This window comes from Spinacia oleracea, chromosome 1 (assembly GCF_020520425.1).
Source record: "Spinacia oleracea cultivar Varoflay chromosome 1, BTI_SOV_V1, whole genome shotgun sequence".
Taxonomy (NCBI): Eukaryota; Viridiplantae; Streptophyta; class Magnoliopsida; order Caryophyllales; family Amaranthaceae; genus Spinacia; species Spinacia oleracea.
Window position 1 is genome coordinate 134659341 of NC_079487.1, and position 14859 is coordinate 134674199.

General features: G+C 41.2%; 1 non-coding gene across 1 annotated transcript; it reads left to right on the top strand.

Annotated features, from left to right (window-relative positions):
* The first annotated feature begins 14234 nt into the window (after positions 1 to 14234).
* LOC130466451 (small nucleolar RNA R71) lies at positions 14235 to 14341 on the top strand. The gene has a single exon (XR_008926677.1). It is a non-coding gene; the product is annotated as a small nucleolar RNA R71 (small nucleolar RNA).
* Positions 14342 to 14859: the final 518 nt, after the last annotated feature.

Below are 14859 nucleotides of genomic sequence, written 5' to 3' on the forward strand. Positions count from 1 at the left end.
CACATATCCGAACCCCCTTATCCCTCCCTTTTGAAACGGAAGCCGTTTTAAATGCAACCTTATTTTTTCTACCAAAAGCATTTTCATATCGGCAAATATTTTGTTCAATGTTTCAAATCTTCAGACCAGAAAGAATAACTTATACAATAAGATAAATAAATAAATTGAATCTTTTACTTGGCTAGCCGTTCCTCCTTTTGCCGCAATGTAACTTAAAGCTTCAGACCAGGTGAATTCAACATGAAAACCCAAGCCAACGTCTACAAATATGTGGCGTGTGTCAGGGCTGCAAGCACATATCCACGCACAATTAAAAAAGAGGAAGGAACACGGAACAACATAACAATAAGAAACATTTAGGATTAAAGACAAACACCGATAAGGAAAGAGAAAAAGGAGCAGGACAAGAGAGGTCAAGCTCTTACACTTCTGCTTGCATGTATGCTTCAGATCCAAGATTGACTAATGTCTTGAGGCTGCTTTCACTATTCTTCTCCTTCTGTATGTTCCTCTTCAAATCTGAGCTATTGTTCAACTAAATGAAGGGAAACAAATACTCCAACTAAAAGTTGATAGCAAAGAATAGCATGCTAATTTCCGGACTTGGATAATTATGAGAGATATGTACGTTTCTGCTAGCTTTTCTCTTCCAAGAGCATTATACATAATCAAATCAATGACTTACACAAAATGGTAAAAGCTTATTTAGATGGTACTAGCATAAGAAAGAGTTAAGAACATGACAAACAAACTACACCATATGAGAATAAGAGTGTAAGACAGACATGAAAGCAAAGTTGTAAAGGATACAATGTCTTCTGTGTTCAAAAAGCATGTCCCTGCAAACAGATATATGAACGTGTTGGCTCGGACATACACAAAACTCAAGCTAGCACATAACACCAAAAAAGGGATATACTGTTGGTTCTCAAGATTTTATTCCTCAAATTGAATCACAATTCACAAACAATCAACAACGCCAAATTCGATATCATGAAGAAATTTCCTTAGATTAGTACTGTAATCAATGTAGTATACACCTATCAAACCTATGCAATGATTTCAAGTTCAACCATTTTAAATTGTCATGCTTAACTACACTGAGCATACAATATTCCTAATTAGTCCATGAAGATAAAATATAGGTCATATCTTTCAGCAATGGCCTTAACAAGATCAGGCTTCAACAGACGATCGGCAAATTCCTCAAATTTCTTCACCTTTGCTTCTTTGGTGTCACCCATTAGAAGCCCTACACTAACTATGGGACTAAATCTAATAAAAGGGGGCAAAGTAAGTCAATAAAACAATCAATGATCCATTTTAGACCAAACAACAAAGAAACAATAAAACCCTAGCTCAAAAAAATAGAGAATCAAACCGTCTTCCAAGTTCTAAGAGGCATTTTAACAAACAGTTGGCATGCAATATAAACCCCACCCAGAAACAAAACAATTGGTAAGCAATATACTAAACCTAGGATTCACCAATTAGTAATTGCAAAAGAATGAGTGATGTTAACTACTTCGGTCAAAATTAACACAATTCTAACATTCTATGGTTCAAACAACTTTATTAGTATTTCATTGAAAAGATTCGCAATTAGTAATTACAATTTACAAACAAGATAATTAGTATTTACCTTCAAAAAAGTTTGAGAGATAAACGGTTGCCGGAGTTACCCGCCGTCCTCCGCCGTGCCACCGCCTTGCCGCCGCCGCCGCAGAGAGGGAAGGAGAGGGAGTCTGTGAGAGTGGTTGAACAGTAACAGAGTTTGCGCCAAACCTACAGTTACCCCGGGTAGATACAGTCATTGCGCCCTGATCCATTATTGGTTCTATTTGCCAAGTCACAGCCTATTCACTGTCTAGTCACCTCCACGTCATCCCAAAATTTTGAAACCCATTATGAATTTCAATTTCAAATAAATAAATAAAAAGTTTACTGTATATTTTATCTTTAATGTCGATGAAACCAAAGTTATTTTTTTCCCCAAATTTTCTTCATCAGATGTGTTCTGTTCACTATTCGAAGCAGTAATCTGAGTAATCGTTGTCCATCTTGCATCTCTTTGATGGATTCCTTACAGCATGTGTTTTTATTTTGTTTTATTGAAAGCCAACATAGTAGCTGGACTCCTACCTCAAAGGATGTCGATGTAACCGAAGTTAAAGTGAAATTTGATTTCGATGATACCAAAGTTGGTTGCATGAGTTTCTTTATTTTTCTGGATTCATTTCTGTTCTCCGCCATATTTTTCTTGATTTATTTTTCTGGATTTCGGTGATACACATTGTTATCTCCGCCACAAATTTCAACGGTTACTATTTCGCTCCTTTGTTTCATCGTCCATTTAGTCAAACATGCAGTAATTATTATGAAACTATTAACAAATTAAACCAATGAAACTATTAACAAATTAAACCTATGTTTAATATGTAATGAAATATTGATTATCAATTCGATTTATAGAATTTATTTTGAATACAAATTTGCATCCAAAGACATAAAGAAGATGACCAGAGACTTACCATAGAACAAGGTTGTTAAAGAAAATAAAACGGTTGCAATGGAGCTTAGGAAAAACTCGGAACAATTTTTATTTATTATCCTTTTTTTGGCAAAATTTGGGCGGCAGAATTTTTGGAGGAGTTTTGGTGAAGAAGAATCCCGCTCAAGCAGTGCACAATGGCGGTATGGTGTGAAATTTTCCCCCTTTCGGTTATTACTTTTCCCCCTTTCGGTTATTACTTTTCCCCCCAAACTTAAATTGTTTTTGCTGATTTGTCAACAACCCATATGTTGACTGTATTTACCCCAAGGATAAGTGTATGAACTCCCCAGAGTTTGGGTCTTTGCATCTTTGGGAGCGTCGAACTACTGCAGACTTGCTGTGTTGCGTATGTGGGAACAAAAGGTCCTGCGCGCACAAGGTGTACAATAAATTTATTGTACACCAACATAACTTTTAACCAGTTTTTTTTGTAACTTTAACATAGTTTTAATTAACTTTTATATTATTATAAAAAAGTTGATAGGTAAACCTTTTAAATGGTTAAATGATTAATTTTATACATTATTAGTGATTTTGAAGAAATAAAATGAAAACTTTTATCACTAAAAAATACATAACTTTTAACTACATAAGGGTAACTTTCAAGCATTTTGAGTTAACTTTTATTACGGTGTACAATATTATTGTATACCATTTGTAAATAAGAATTTGTGATGTGGGAAACTCTAATGGGTACCCGACCCGTTAATATATTTTTTTTAAAATCAGTTAATAACCCGGTTAATTTGCTTCTTTGGTTCTTTCTTCACCTTTGCTTCTTTGGTGTCACCCATTCGTTTTAAGTTGTAATTTCATATTTAATTTACAAAAGTTTTATTTATGACTTTTAATATTATTTCACGATTTATTTTTCAGATTATAAAATTTAATCTCGTATTTTCAAGAATAATTACGTTTTAAATATTTCGTAACTTATAAAAGATTTTAAAATAACGTTTTCGTTAACGACTTATTCGGAAACTAAATTTAATTATTTGCACTTTATAAATATTATTTTCAGAAATTAATTTAGTCAAAATTGTTATTTTAATTTTGGTTAGTAGTAATTAAATTCTGAAAATTAGCCAAAAATACTAAACTACCCTTATTAGCACCCAAATGAAACAAAGTCGGTTTTCTTTCTCTCTTCTTCTTCCTCACGTCACTTTGGCCATGGAAGTCAAAACCTTCACTTTCTACTTGTCACCACCACAAGGAAACTCAATCTACTTGTCACCACCATAATGCAACTCAAGCCTTACTCATCAAACCTATTTGAATATCTGGAAATCTAAACTAGAATAGCTCATCTTAATCATCACTTTCATTGATTCAATTTCTTCCACTTGTCAATGCAATCAAGCTGAGTTGTTGCATTCATGGAGCCCCATGACAACTATAAATAGCTGCTCAATCATCCCAAATGAAACACAAATCAGATTAACCACTAATTCCTAATTCACCATTAAAATTCCTAAAATTTAATTCAAAAAAAATAAATAAATTACTGATAGGCTTAAGTCGTATCACCTAATCAAAGATAAACCTAAGTCCACTAGCTAGGTAGCAAGGGAAGTCAGGATCGAATCCACAGGGAAACAGTGTTCTTTCTACTATTAATTAATTAGTCTAGACTATTGGGAACAAGAGTTTGGTTGATGGTTTGCTAAGACTACGACGATAATCAAACAATTAAGAATCAAGATATTAAAGAATCTAGGGCATAGGTTCACCAACAAATAACAATCCAGGATAATGAACAATCACGATAATCAACAAAGTAATTAATTAGACTAGCATGCTCTCTCGAATCGATACTAATCATAGACTTAGAATTAACGGGCTCTCGCTACGTATTAACTCTAATTCTACCTATTGACACAAGCCTAAACATCAAATTGCATCTCTCGAATCTTAATTTGATATTGCAAAACTACCACAATTAAACCTGCGCAAATCTAATTGTATAGTGAAATAAACCAATCAATAGGAATTAATTACAATGCCAACAATCACAATTATTCAATATCCCTTCATATTATTCATGGATCCCCAAACCCTAGAAATTAGACTACTCAAGCATATTAACAATAAACAAAGCAATTAGCATGATTGAAAACATAATTAAAGCAAAATAAATGATTGAAATAAAGAACAATACCTAATTGAAGAACAATGGCAAAGGAAAGCTTGAATTTTTATTGAATTTGAAACTAATTGTTTTGAACTAAATTTGAGAGAAAACTAATCTAAGGAAAATAATCTAAGTGCTTAATACTAGAAAATAAGATGCCCTACTAAGACATAAGAGCTTGGTATTTATAGTTTTTGCCCAAACTAAAATTAGGAAACTGAAAAGAATAAGGAAAGACGCGCGGAACAGCGCCTTAGGTTGTCGTCGCCCGGTCGGGCGGCTCTCCGCCCGACGGGCGAGATGCTCGAAAACCGCCCGACGGGCGCAGGGCTGCCCGACGGGCGTAGGGCGATTTTTGGAAATCTTCTCCGCGCGCCCGGTCGGGCGGACTTCGCCCGTCGGGCGGAGGGAGACTCTGGAAATCTTCTCCGCGCGCCCGGTCGGGCGGACCTCGCCCGTCGGGCGGAGGGAGACTTCTGCGATTGTTCCTCCGTTTGCTCGCCCGATGGGCGAGAGGCAATCAACCGGGCGGAGGGCTAAATGATCCGCCATTTGTCCACAACACCGAGTCTAACTTCCGGGGCTCAATCATGAATCATCTAAGGCTCCCGCAAGTCGACAAAAGTCGTCCCGAATTCCCTCGAGATCACGTAGTGGCCTAAATCATCAAGAAACAGGACTAAAAAGACCAATTTCTCACCAATTATTCCTGAAACTCAAGGCGCACTCAAATACACAGATTAGTACTAAAAACAGCCCCTAAAGGCTCATTTGACGCATAAAAGTACTAAGGGACGGGGGGTGAAAACACTATATAAAACGCATATATCAAACTCCCCCAAGCTAGATCTTTGCTTGTCCCTAAGCAAAGAAGTCATCGATGAATACATAAACCAACTTCACCCCAAACACATCTTAAAACAATGGATACGATTCAAGATAAAATCCAACAAGCATGCATCAATGTCAACCAATCAAATCAATCCAACCGCTAATCCACCTTAACAATCGTCACGCAAAGCGAACCACAAATGCACAATGGAATTCAAGACTAGTGCTCACACACTCGTCACTCGTTTATGTGGCGGATAAAAGACGTACCCGTTCGCTCTCCTCCCAACATATAAGTGAACAATGCCCTCCCAAACTTACAACACTCGTGTGTCTAGAAAAACATACACTCAACCTAATAGTCGACTCGGAATGTGTCATGTCATAACTTGCATTGATAAACAACTACTTTCACATTAATATAACTCTATGCACAAAGGTCGGAAGGTCTTTAAAGCTTGTAATGTTAGGCTTAGGTAAAGGTGCGGTAAATTTGGGAGAAATGTGAGCTTAAAGCCTTGGCTTTGGGGAGCATAAATCCTAAATATAACCATGATCAACCAAAATAATGACCATAACTCACCCACTCAACACATGACAAAACAACAAATAACCAACACCATACTTTCTTGCCTTTTTTCACAATTATTACCAATCACTTATAAGGATATGAATTTGCAAAACTCGATTGAAACAATGCTTTGAACTTTTTCTGAGAGTAATAGATTTTTCTCTTTGTTTTCTTTTTCAATCTCTCTTTTTTCTTTTCTCTTTTTCTTTTAGAAACCTTCACATTTGTTTTGTTCTTCCATCTCTTTCATTTTCAACTCATTTTTCAATAATAAACATGATAAGATGAACTCCTTTTTCAACAATACTACAACTCCCTCACCTCACTACTATTAGCTCCCCCAAGCTAGGCTTGGGACTAGTAACCAATGGGGTTTTCGCGGGCTTGTAATGTGGCTAGTCACCGAATAAAGGGCACAAGCAACAACATGGGTAGAAAAGGAGGGAACAAATGTATCTAATTTCATCTGAAGGCTACCTAAATAGAAAAAATGCCTTCGTCCTCCACAATGTGCATGTATATGAGTCATAAAATACTACTAATAGTTGCAAATCAATACTCAAAATCAATGACACACCAGGAAGCTATCACACATTCCTAACCAAATCAACTAGCCGAGCACCAAGTCCACAAATAGTTGGTCAGAGTTGACTCATGTTAAGGTATCAAAGCAATCGGATATCAAATCATGGCTAACACATTTACATTGCTCATCATCAAATACCAAGAATCAAAACAACTTTCAATCTAGGGGCACAGGGAAGCATGGTTTTGTATTCATCGGAACGTATTTTTGTATTTTTTTTTTTTTTTTTTAAAGCAATAAACTACTCTTTTTTTTTAAAGCAATAAACTACTCTAGAAAGCAATAAACACACAAAAATAAACACACATAAAAATAAACACACCAAAATAAGTAAATGCAAAAATAATAAGAAAACATACCTAAAATGTACAAGTGAGTGAAACACCCCCCCAAGCTAAATCAGACAATGTCCTCATTGGCTTAAGGGGTGTCGAACCTCATCATCAACATCAGCATCACTGATGGCCTTGGCCATCATCACCATCATCACCTTGGTCACCTTGGCCACCTTGGCCACCATAGCCGCTACTGCCTGCTCCAAACCCCCCGTAGTGGGTAGGCGTGAAGGTGCCCATGGAACCAGGAACTCCGTACCCCTCTGAAGGGTAAGTAAACCATGAAGGGTGCTGATGATCTGGGGCAATGTAGCCCTGCCTGGCATACTGATCGTAGAACGGGAACATGGTCCTCTGGTGATCAGTGGCGAACTCATGGAAGCCTAGCTCGAGTCGACCCAACCTCTCATTAATGGCTCCCAGCTCCTCTGAAGAACCATGCTCCCCCTGCGGAGCCGGACTACCCCTCCGTCCCGCCTCCCTCTCTCTGCGCCCGCCCCTACGGAAAGATGTACGAGGTGCGGCCTCGGGCTGTGGCTGGGGCTGAGCCTGGGCTAGGGGAGGTATCTGCTCACCTACATAGATATAATGGGGCTGACCCCTCGCAAAACGGGTGAGCCCGGCAGTGTCTGGAAGAGTAAAGAGAGCGTTCCTTTGGAACATCCATGCCATCTGACCGGGGAGAAGTCCCCCGTACTCAGAGTGCACCCTGTAAAGGCTCCCAAAGTACTCAATGTCCAGCAGATTGTTTCCCCGGACCGCAACATGGTCCCCCTCAACAAAGTTTGCCACTGCTATGGCAATGTGGGTGATCAGACCACCCAAAGCAATATCGGTCGAGTAGCGGTGGGTGGCGGTATTGAGCAGCTGCAAGGCCAAGTGATGGGCCAAATTCATCCTATAACCATCATCACCATCCAACATATACCCTCCGAGCACCTCCAACTCCGTGCTCCTCACATTCTCCTTTTGGTCCCTCCCAAAAATAGTAAAAGCCATAAAACGGAACCAAACAAAAGGAACGGGGTGTTGCACACTAGAAGCGTGCAAATGTTGCATGCTACCCGGATTAAAATCTCCGGTCAATTTCCCCCATACCTCACAATTGTTATGCCCCTCTCCGGGGAACCTATTATACTCCACATTCAACCCAAAAATAGCACCAAAATCTTTTATAGGCATATCATAATCATTGTTCAACAATCGAAAAGAAACTCTAGCGACATCTTTATATCCATTCTTTCTGACATTAAACGAGCTAAGGAATTCAAGAGTAAGATCCCTAAATGTCAACCTAGCCATGGAAAACATATGTTTCATGCCCACCCCGTGAAATAATCTCCTAACATCCCTCTCAATACCCATATCATTCAAAGTTTTCTGACAAATAAATCGAGTAGGGACTACCTTCCGTAGCTTGAGGTGTGCAAGGCGAGTTTGTTGCTCCTCGCTAGTGAGAATCATGTTCGGGAAAGCCGAATCCGGTGCAAACTGAGGTGGTGGTGGTGGACGGCTTGAAGAAGCCTCCTCTTGTCTCCTTGTTGCTCCCATGCAAGTCCTCTTTGGTCTTGAACCCATTGTTGAAGAGTTTTGAGTTTTTGAGATTTTGGTGAGAATTGGGGTTTTTGTGGGGGATGAGAATGGGTGAATTTAGTGTGATGGAGGTTGATGAGGATGTGATGAGGATGATTTTGATATTTGGATTGATGATTTTGAGTGAGAGATGAGGGAGATATGGAAGTTTGAAGTTGTTAGGGTTTGAGGTTTAATGGAGTATGTGAGAGAATGAAGAAGATGATTGAGAGGTGAAATGAATAGAATGGGGGAAATCCCGACTTTTTTAGACAGAAATCTCCTCTCGCCCGCCGGGCCGACGCCCGCCCGACGGGCCTGCGGCTCGTAGGCCGCCCGACGGGCACAGTTCCGCCCGTCGGGCGTAGGGTGACATCTTCGCTTCTTTCCTCACGCGCCCGGTCGGGCGGATCCCGCCCGGCGGGCGTCGGGCGATTTGTCGCAAAAAGAACTTTTCTCTCTTCGCCCGTCGGGCGCCGGTCTGCCCGGCGGGCGGAGGGAGATGTTTTGCAGTTTCTCCTCGCGCCCGGTCGGGCGGCTCCCGCCCGGCGGGCGTAGTGCGACTTTGCTCCTCGCGATTTTTGTCTATCTTTTCGTGCTTAGGAGCTGAACCTGTACATCATTAAACACCCAAAGACCGTAAAAGTACTCTCTCCTCACCACTCATAAGTAAGGAAAATGCTACAAAACACACAAGATAAAGCTAAACTATCGAAAGCAATAAGGTACGGGTTGCCTCACGCAAAGCGCTGGTTTATTTCTAGGTCCCGCTCGACCTTGTTACCTTGAGTATGCAGTCTATGAGGCGGAGGGATTGAGGTGACGGACCTCAACCACTCCTACAGTAGCCCCATCATGCTACAACTTCAGACGTTGCCCGTTGACCTTGAATCGTTCACCCTTATCATTCTCTACTTCGACAGACCCAAACTTGCTTACCATAGTCACGGTGAACGGCCCAGACCACCGGCCTAGACTTAAGTTTTCCAGGAAATAACTTAAGCCTAGAGTTAAAGAGTAGAACCTTGTCGCCCACCGCGAACTCTCTACGCAAAATGTGATTGTCGTGCCACTTCTTAGTCTTTTCCTTATAAATCCGGGCACTATCATAAGCTTGTAATCGGAATTCATCGAGCTCACCCAATTGAAGTAACCGCTTTTCACCGGCTAGCTTCGCATCCATGTTGAGCTGTTTGATTGCCCAATAAGCCTTGTACTCCATTTCTACTGGTAAGTGACACGCCTTGCCATACACCAACCGATACGGGGAGGTACCAATAGGTGTCTTAAAGGCGGTCCTGTATGCCCATAGAGTGTCATCTAGCTTATCGCTCCAATCCTTCCTAGACTTCGCCACCACCTTCTCAAGGATAGATTTGATCTCCCGGTTGGAGACCTCAACTTGACCACTCGTCTGAGGGTGGTAGGCTAGGCCGGTGCGGTGATAAACCCCATACTTGCGCAGGAGTGCATCCAAATGCTTCTCATGAAAATGTGACCCTCCATCACTAAGCAAAGCGCGCGGAACCCCGAATCTTGGAAAGATGACTTTCTTGAACAGGGAAATGACTGTCTTTGCATCGTTGGTAGGTGAAGCAACGGCTTCCACCCACTTTGACACATAATCCACAGCAACAAGGATGTACAAATTACCCCTGGACGATGGGAATGGTCCCATGTAATCAATTCCCCATACATCGAAAACCTCAACCTCAAGGATCCCATTCTGCGGCATCTCATACCTCCTTGAAATAGTGCCGGCCCTCTGGCATGCATCACAAGCCATAATAAAAGCCTGTGCACCCTTGAACATAGTGGGCCAATAAAAACCACTTTGTGACAGCTTAGCGTTTGTTTTAGACGGTCCATGGTGACCACCATAAGGTGAAGAATGACACCTACTGATAACACCTTGAACTTCCCATTCTGGAATACAACGCTTGTACAACCCTTCAGCAGTCTCACGAAATAAGTAAGGGTCGTCCCAAAAGTAGAAACGAACATCATGGAGGAATTTCTTCTTCTGTTGATATGTAAGATCGGCCGGAAGGATTCCCCCTACAATGTAGTTAGCAAAATCCGCGAACCATGGTGACTGACTGGCAAGTGCAAGTAAATGATCATCTGGGAATGAATCATCAATCGGCGTAGACTCCTTGCCATCGTCATACCTTAGTCTAGACAAATGATCTGCAACCACATTTTCAGCCCCTTTCTTGTCGCGGATCTCTAGATCGAACTCCTGTAGCAGTAGTATCCATCGAATAAGCCTAGGCTTGGCTTCTTTCTTAGAGAGCAGATACTTTAGGGCCGCATGGTCAGTATAGACTATCACCTTGGACCCAATCAGATAGGTGCGAAACTTGTCCAAGGCATAGACTATGGCTAGAAGCTCCTTTTCAGTAGTAGCATAATTTACTTGAGCTTCATCCAAGGTCTTACTGGCATAGTAGATAGCATGTAGAACCTTCTCCTTTCTCTGACCCAAGACTGCCCCAACCGCATAATCACTTGCATCACACATTATCTCGAACGGAAGGTCCCATTCGGGAGAACGAATGATAGGAGCCGAAATTAGTGCCTGTTTAATCCTGTCAAAAGCCTCGAGACAAGCATCAGTAAACACAAATGGGGCATCCTTGAGGAGGAGCTGGGTAAGTGGTTTAACAATATTAGAAAAATCCTTGATAAAGCGGCGATAAAACCCCGCATGACCAAGAAAACTTCTAACACCCTTCACATTGACTGGAGGGGGTAATTGTTCAATCACTTGGATCTTAGCTCGATCCACCTGAATGCCCTTATCAGATATTAAGTGTCCCAAGACCACCCCTTCAGTAACCATGAAATGACACTTTTCCCAGTTTAGGACTAAATTACAATCTTCACATCTTTTCAATACTTTAGTCAAATTTAGCAGACAAGAATCAAAGGAAGTACCATAGACACTAAAATCATCCATAAACACTTTCATGATAGACTCAATAAACTCAGAAAAGATGCTCATCATGCAACGTTGGAAAGTAGCAGGTGCATTACATAGACCAAAGGGCATCCTACGATATGCAAAGGTACCATAGGGACAGGTGAAGGTGGTCTTTTCTTGGTCGTCTGGATGTATGGGAATTTGAAAGAAACCAGAATAACCATCCAGATAACAGAAAAACTTGTGACAGGCTAGCCTTTCTAACATTTGATCAATGAAGGGAAGGGGAAAGTGGTCTTTTTTAGTAGCAACATTAAGACGCCTCTAATCAATGCACATGCGCCAACCTGTGACTACCGTAGTTGGTATCAACTCATTTTTTTCATTTCTTACCACAGTTGTCCCCCCTTTCTTAGGCACTACCTGAACAGGACTTACCCACTTAGAATCAGACACAGCATACACAATACCCGCATCAAGCAATTTCATAACTTCAGCTTTTACAACATCTTGCATGACAGGGTTCAAACGACGCTGGGGTTGAATGCATGGTTTATGATTTTCATCTAGATGTATCCTATGCATACAAAAGTCAGGGCTAATGCCCTTTAAATCATCAATACTGTACCCAATGGCCTTTTTGTGCTTTTTCAACACAGTAAGAAGTTGGGATAACTGATCTGCATTGAGTGCAGTACTGACGATTACAGGGCAAAGTTGTTCATCATCTAAGAACGCATACTTAAGGTTAGCAGGAAGAGGTTTAAGTTCGGGTTTCTTTACCTCTTTAATAGGACAAACCGGCCGAACTAACCTTTTCAATTTGGTGCTCTCCGGCTCAGATTCTACATCATTAAGAGCCATCTCTAGAGCATCCACTTCAGCACTCCAAGAACTACTATCACCTGCAGAAGATTCACAACAAAGCACTGCCTCCAAAGGATATCTTTCGAGAACTTGGGAGACGTTATCACGCGTAATAAAATCAACCACATCAATTCGATAGCATTGTTCTTCCTCTAGCATGGGACTCTTTAAGGCACTATTCAGATTAAAAGTCACCTTATCATCCCCAACAGACAAAGTCAATTTCCCACTTTTAACATCAATTACCGCCCCCGCCGTGTGAAGGAAGAGTCTACCTAAGATAATGGGAATTTGAGAATCCTCTTGCATATCTAGTACTACAAAGTCCACAGGTATATAAAATTTACCTACTCTAACAGGGACGTCCTCTAAAACACCTAAGGGGTATTTGACAGAACGGCCGGCCATTTGCAGAGTGATATTTGTGACTTTAAGCTCACCCATATTCAGTTTAGTACAGACAGACAAAGGCATAACAGACACACTAGCACCTAAATCACATAAAGCTTTATCAATAAAAACGGTGCCAATGTTACATGGGATGGAAAAACTCCCGGGGTCTGTAAGTTTAGGCGGAGACTTGTTTTGCAAATAAGCACTACATTCCTCAGTAAAAGTGACAGTCTCTACCTCACAAAAAGCACGTTTCCTGGTCAAAATATCTTTCATGAATTTAGCATAAGCAGGAACTTGTAAAATTAATTCAGTGAATGGAACCGTTACCTGCAAATTTTTGACCACTTCCAAGAATCTGCCAAACTGTTTGTCTAGCTTATTCTTGAGTTGTCGGTTAGGGAAGGGGAGTGCAATAGGTGGTATTTGAATATCTGTCCCCTTCTTAACCTCATTTGTAGCCTCATTCTCATTGACTACCTTTTCATCCTTCTGACTATCCGTGACTATTTCTGGGACTTCCCCACTGACCAGACCATGACCAGACACCCCAGAATCAACCTCAACCGGCATAGAGGGACCATCATAACCCTTACCACTCCTCAATGTAATAGCATTTGCAGTTTCCCTATTTTCAGGTTGCGAAGGAAGTTGGCCTTGGGGCCTCCCTGCAATGGTTGTGGCCATCTGAGCCAATTGTGTATCAATGATCTTGTTATGAGCAGTAAGAGCATCGATCTTTGCATCCTTTTCACTTAGAGATTTTTGCATTTGTAGCATCATGTTTCTCATCTCTACTAGCATAGGGTCGGGCTGTGTGGCTTGAGGTTGTGGTTGTGGGGGTGATGTGTGTTGTCTAGAGAACCCAGGTGGCCCACTAGACTGCTGGTTGTAGTTGTTTCGGGGTTGGTAAGATTGTTGGTGTGGGGGTTGATATGGTTGTGGTGGTGGATGTTGAACTTGGTGAGGGTTTTGGATATTGTTGCTCTTGTAGGAAAGTAGGGGGTTATTTTTGTAGCCCTCATTGTAAGAGTTGGAGAATGGGTTGTTTTGTTTGTAGGATTGAAATGCATTACATTGTTCAATAGAGCTCCTACATTCCTGTGCATAATGACCAGACATTCCACAACTTTCACAAATAGTAGCAGGTTGGGCACTCATAGCAGCTACACTAACAGGTTGGGCAGATTGAGCATTGGCCGCTTGCATATTATCAAACTTATAATGTAAAGCAGTCAATTGGGCAGTTAATTGTTCAATAGAATTCAAATCATGCTTACCACCCTTGTTAGATAGACCTCTAGGATTCCCATACTGGGCATTGTGAATGGCTATCTCCTCAATTACCTCCATAGCTCTAGGCACCTCAAGTTGCATGAATCTCCCACTGGCAGCTGAATCTAACAGACATCTAGACTCATTACCCAGACCATTATAGAACTGCTGAATCAAGAACCACTCCTCTAAACCATGGTGCGGGCATTCTCTCTGCAAATCCTTGAATCTCTCCCAGACCTCGAACAAACTCTCATCCGTTTGTTGTGAGATACCTAATATCTGACCCCTCAGACGAGCCGTTTTCTCAGGTGGAAAATATTTAACATAAAAAGCAAGAGCCAAGGATTCCCAATTAGTGATTTTCAAAGCCGCCCGATTCAACCCATTAATCCACAGTTTAGCTTTCCCACTCAAAGAGAACGGGAAAAGTATTTCCATGGTCTGCTCCGGGGTCAGTCCCTTTTGCTTGATGGTGGAACAATATTGGATGAATGACTGAATGTGAAGGTTTGGATCTTCACCTGGTTCCCCACCGTACTGGCGTCTCTCAATCATGTTAATCAAAGCAGGCTCAATCTTAAAGGTCTCAGCTGCAATAGAAGGCATGATTGCCTTTGGTAGCACAGACAGACTTGGCTTAGAATAGTCTGTAAGCCTTGGGGTAGGTTGCGGTGGTGGAGTTCCGTCACCCATCTCTATCTCTGAATCTGAATCTGTATTTGAAGGAAAAAGATCGCCAATATTATGATCAGAATCAGAGTAATTCCCACACTGTGCAATGAAAGTTCTTCGTCTACGAAAGGTTCTTTCGG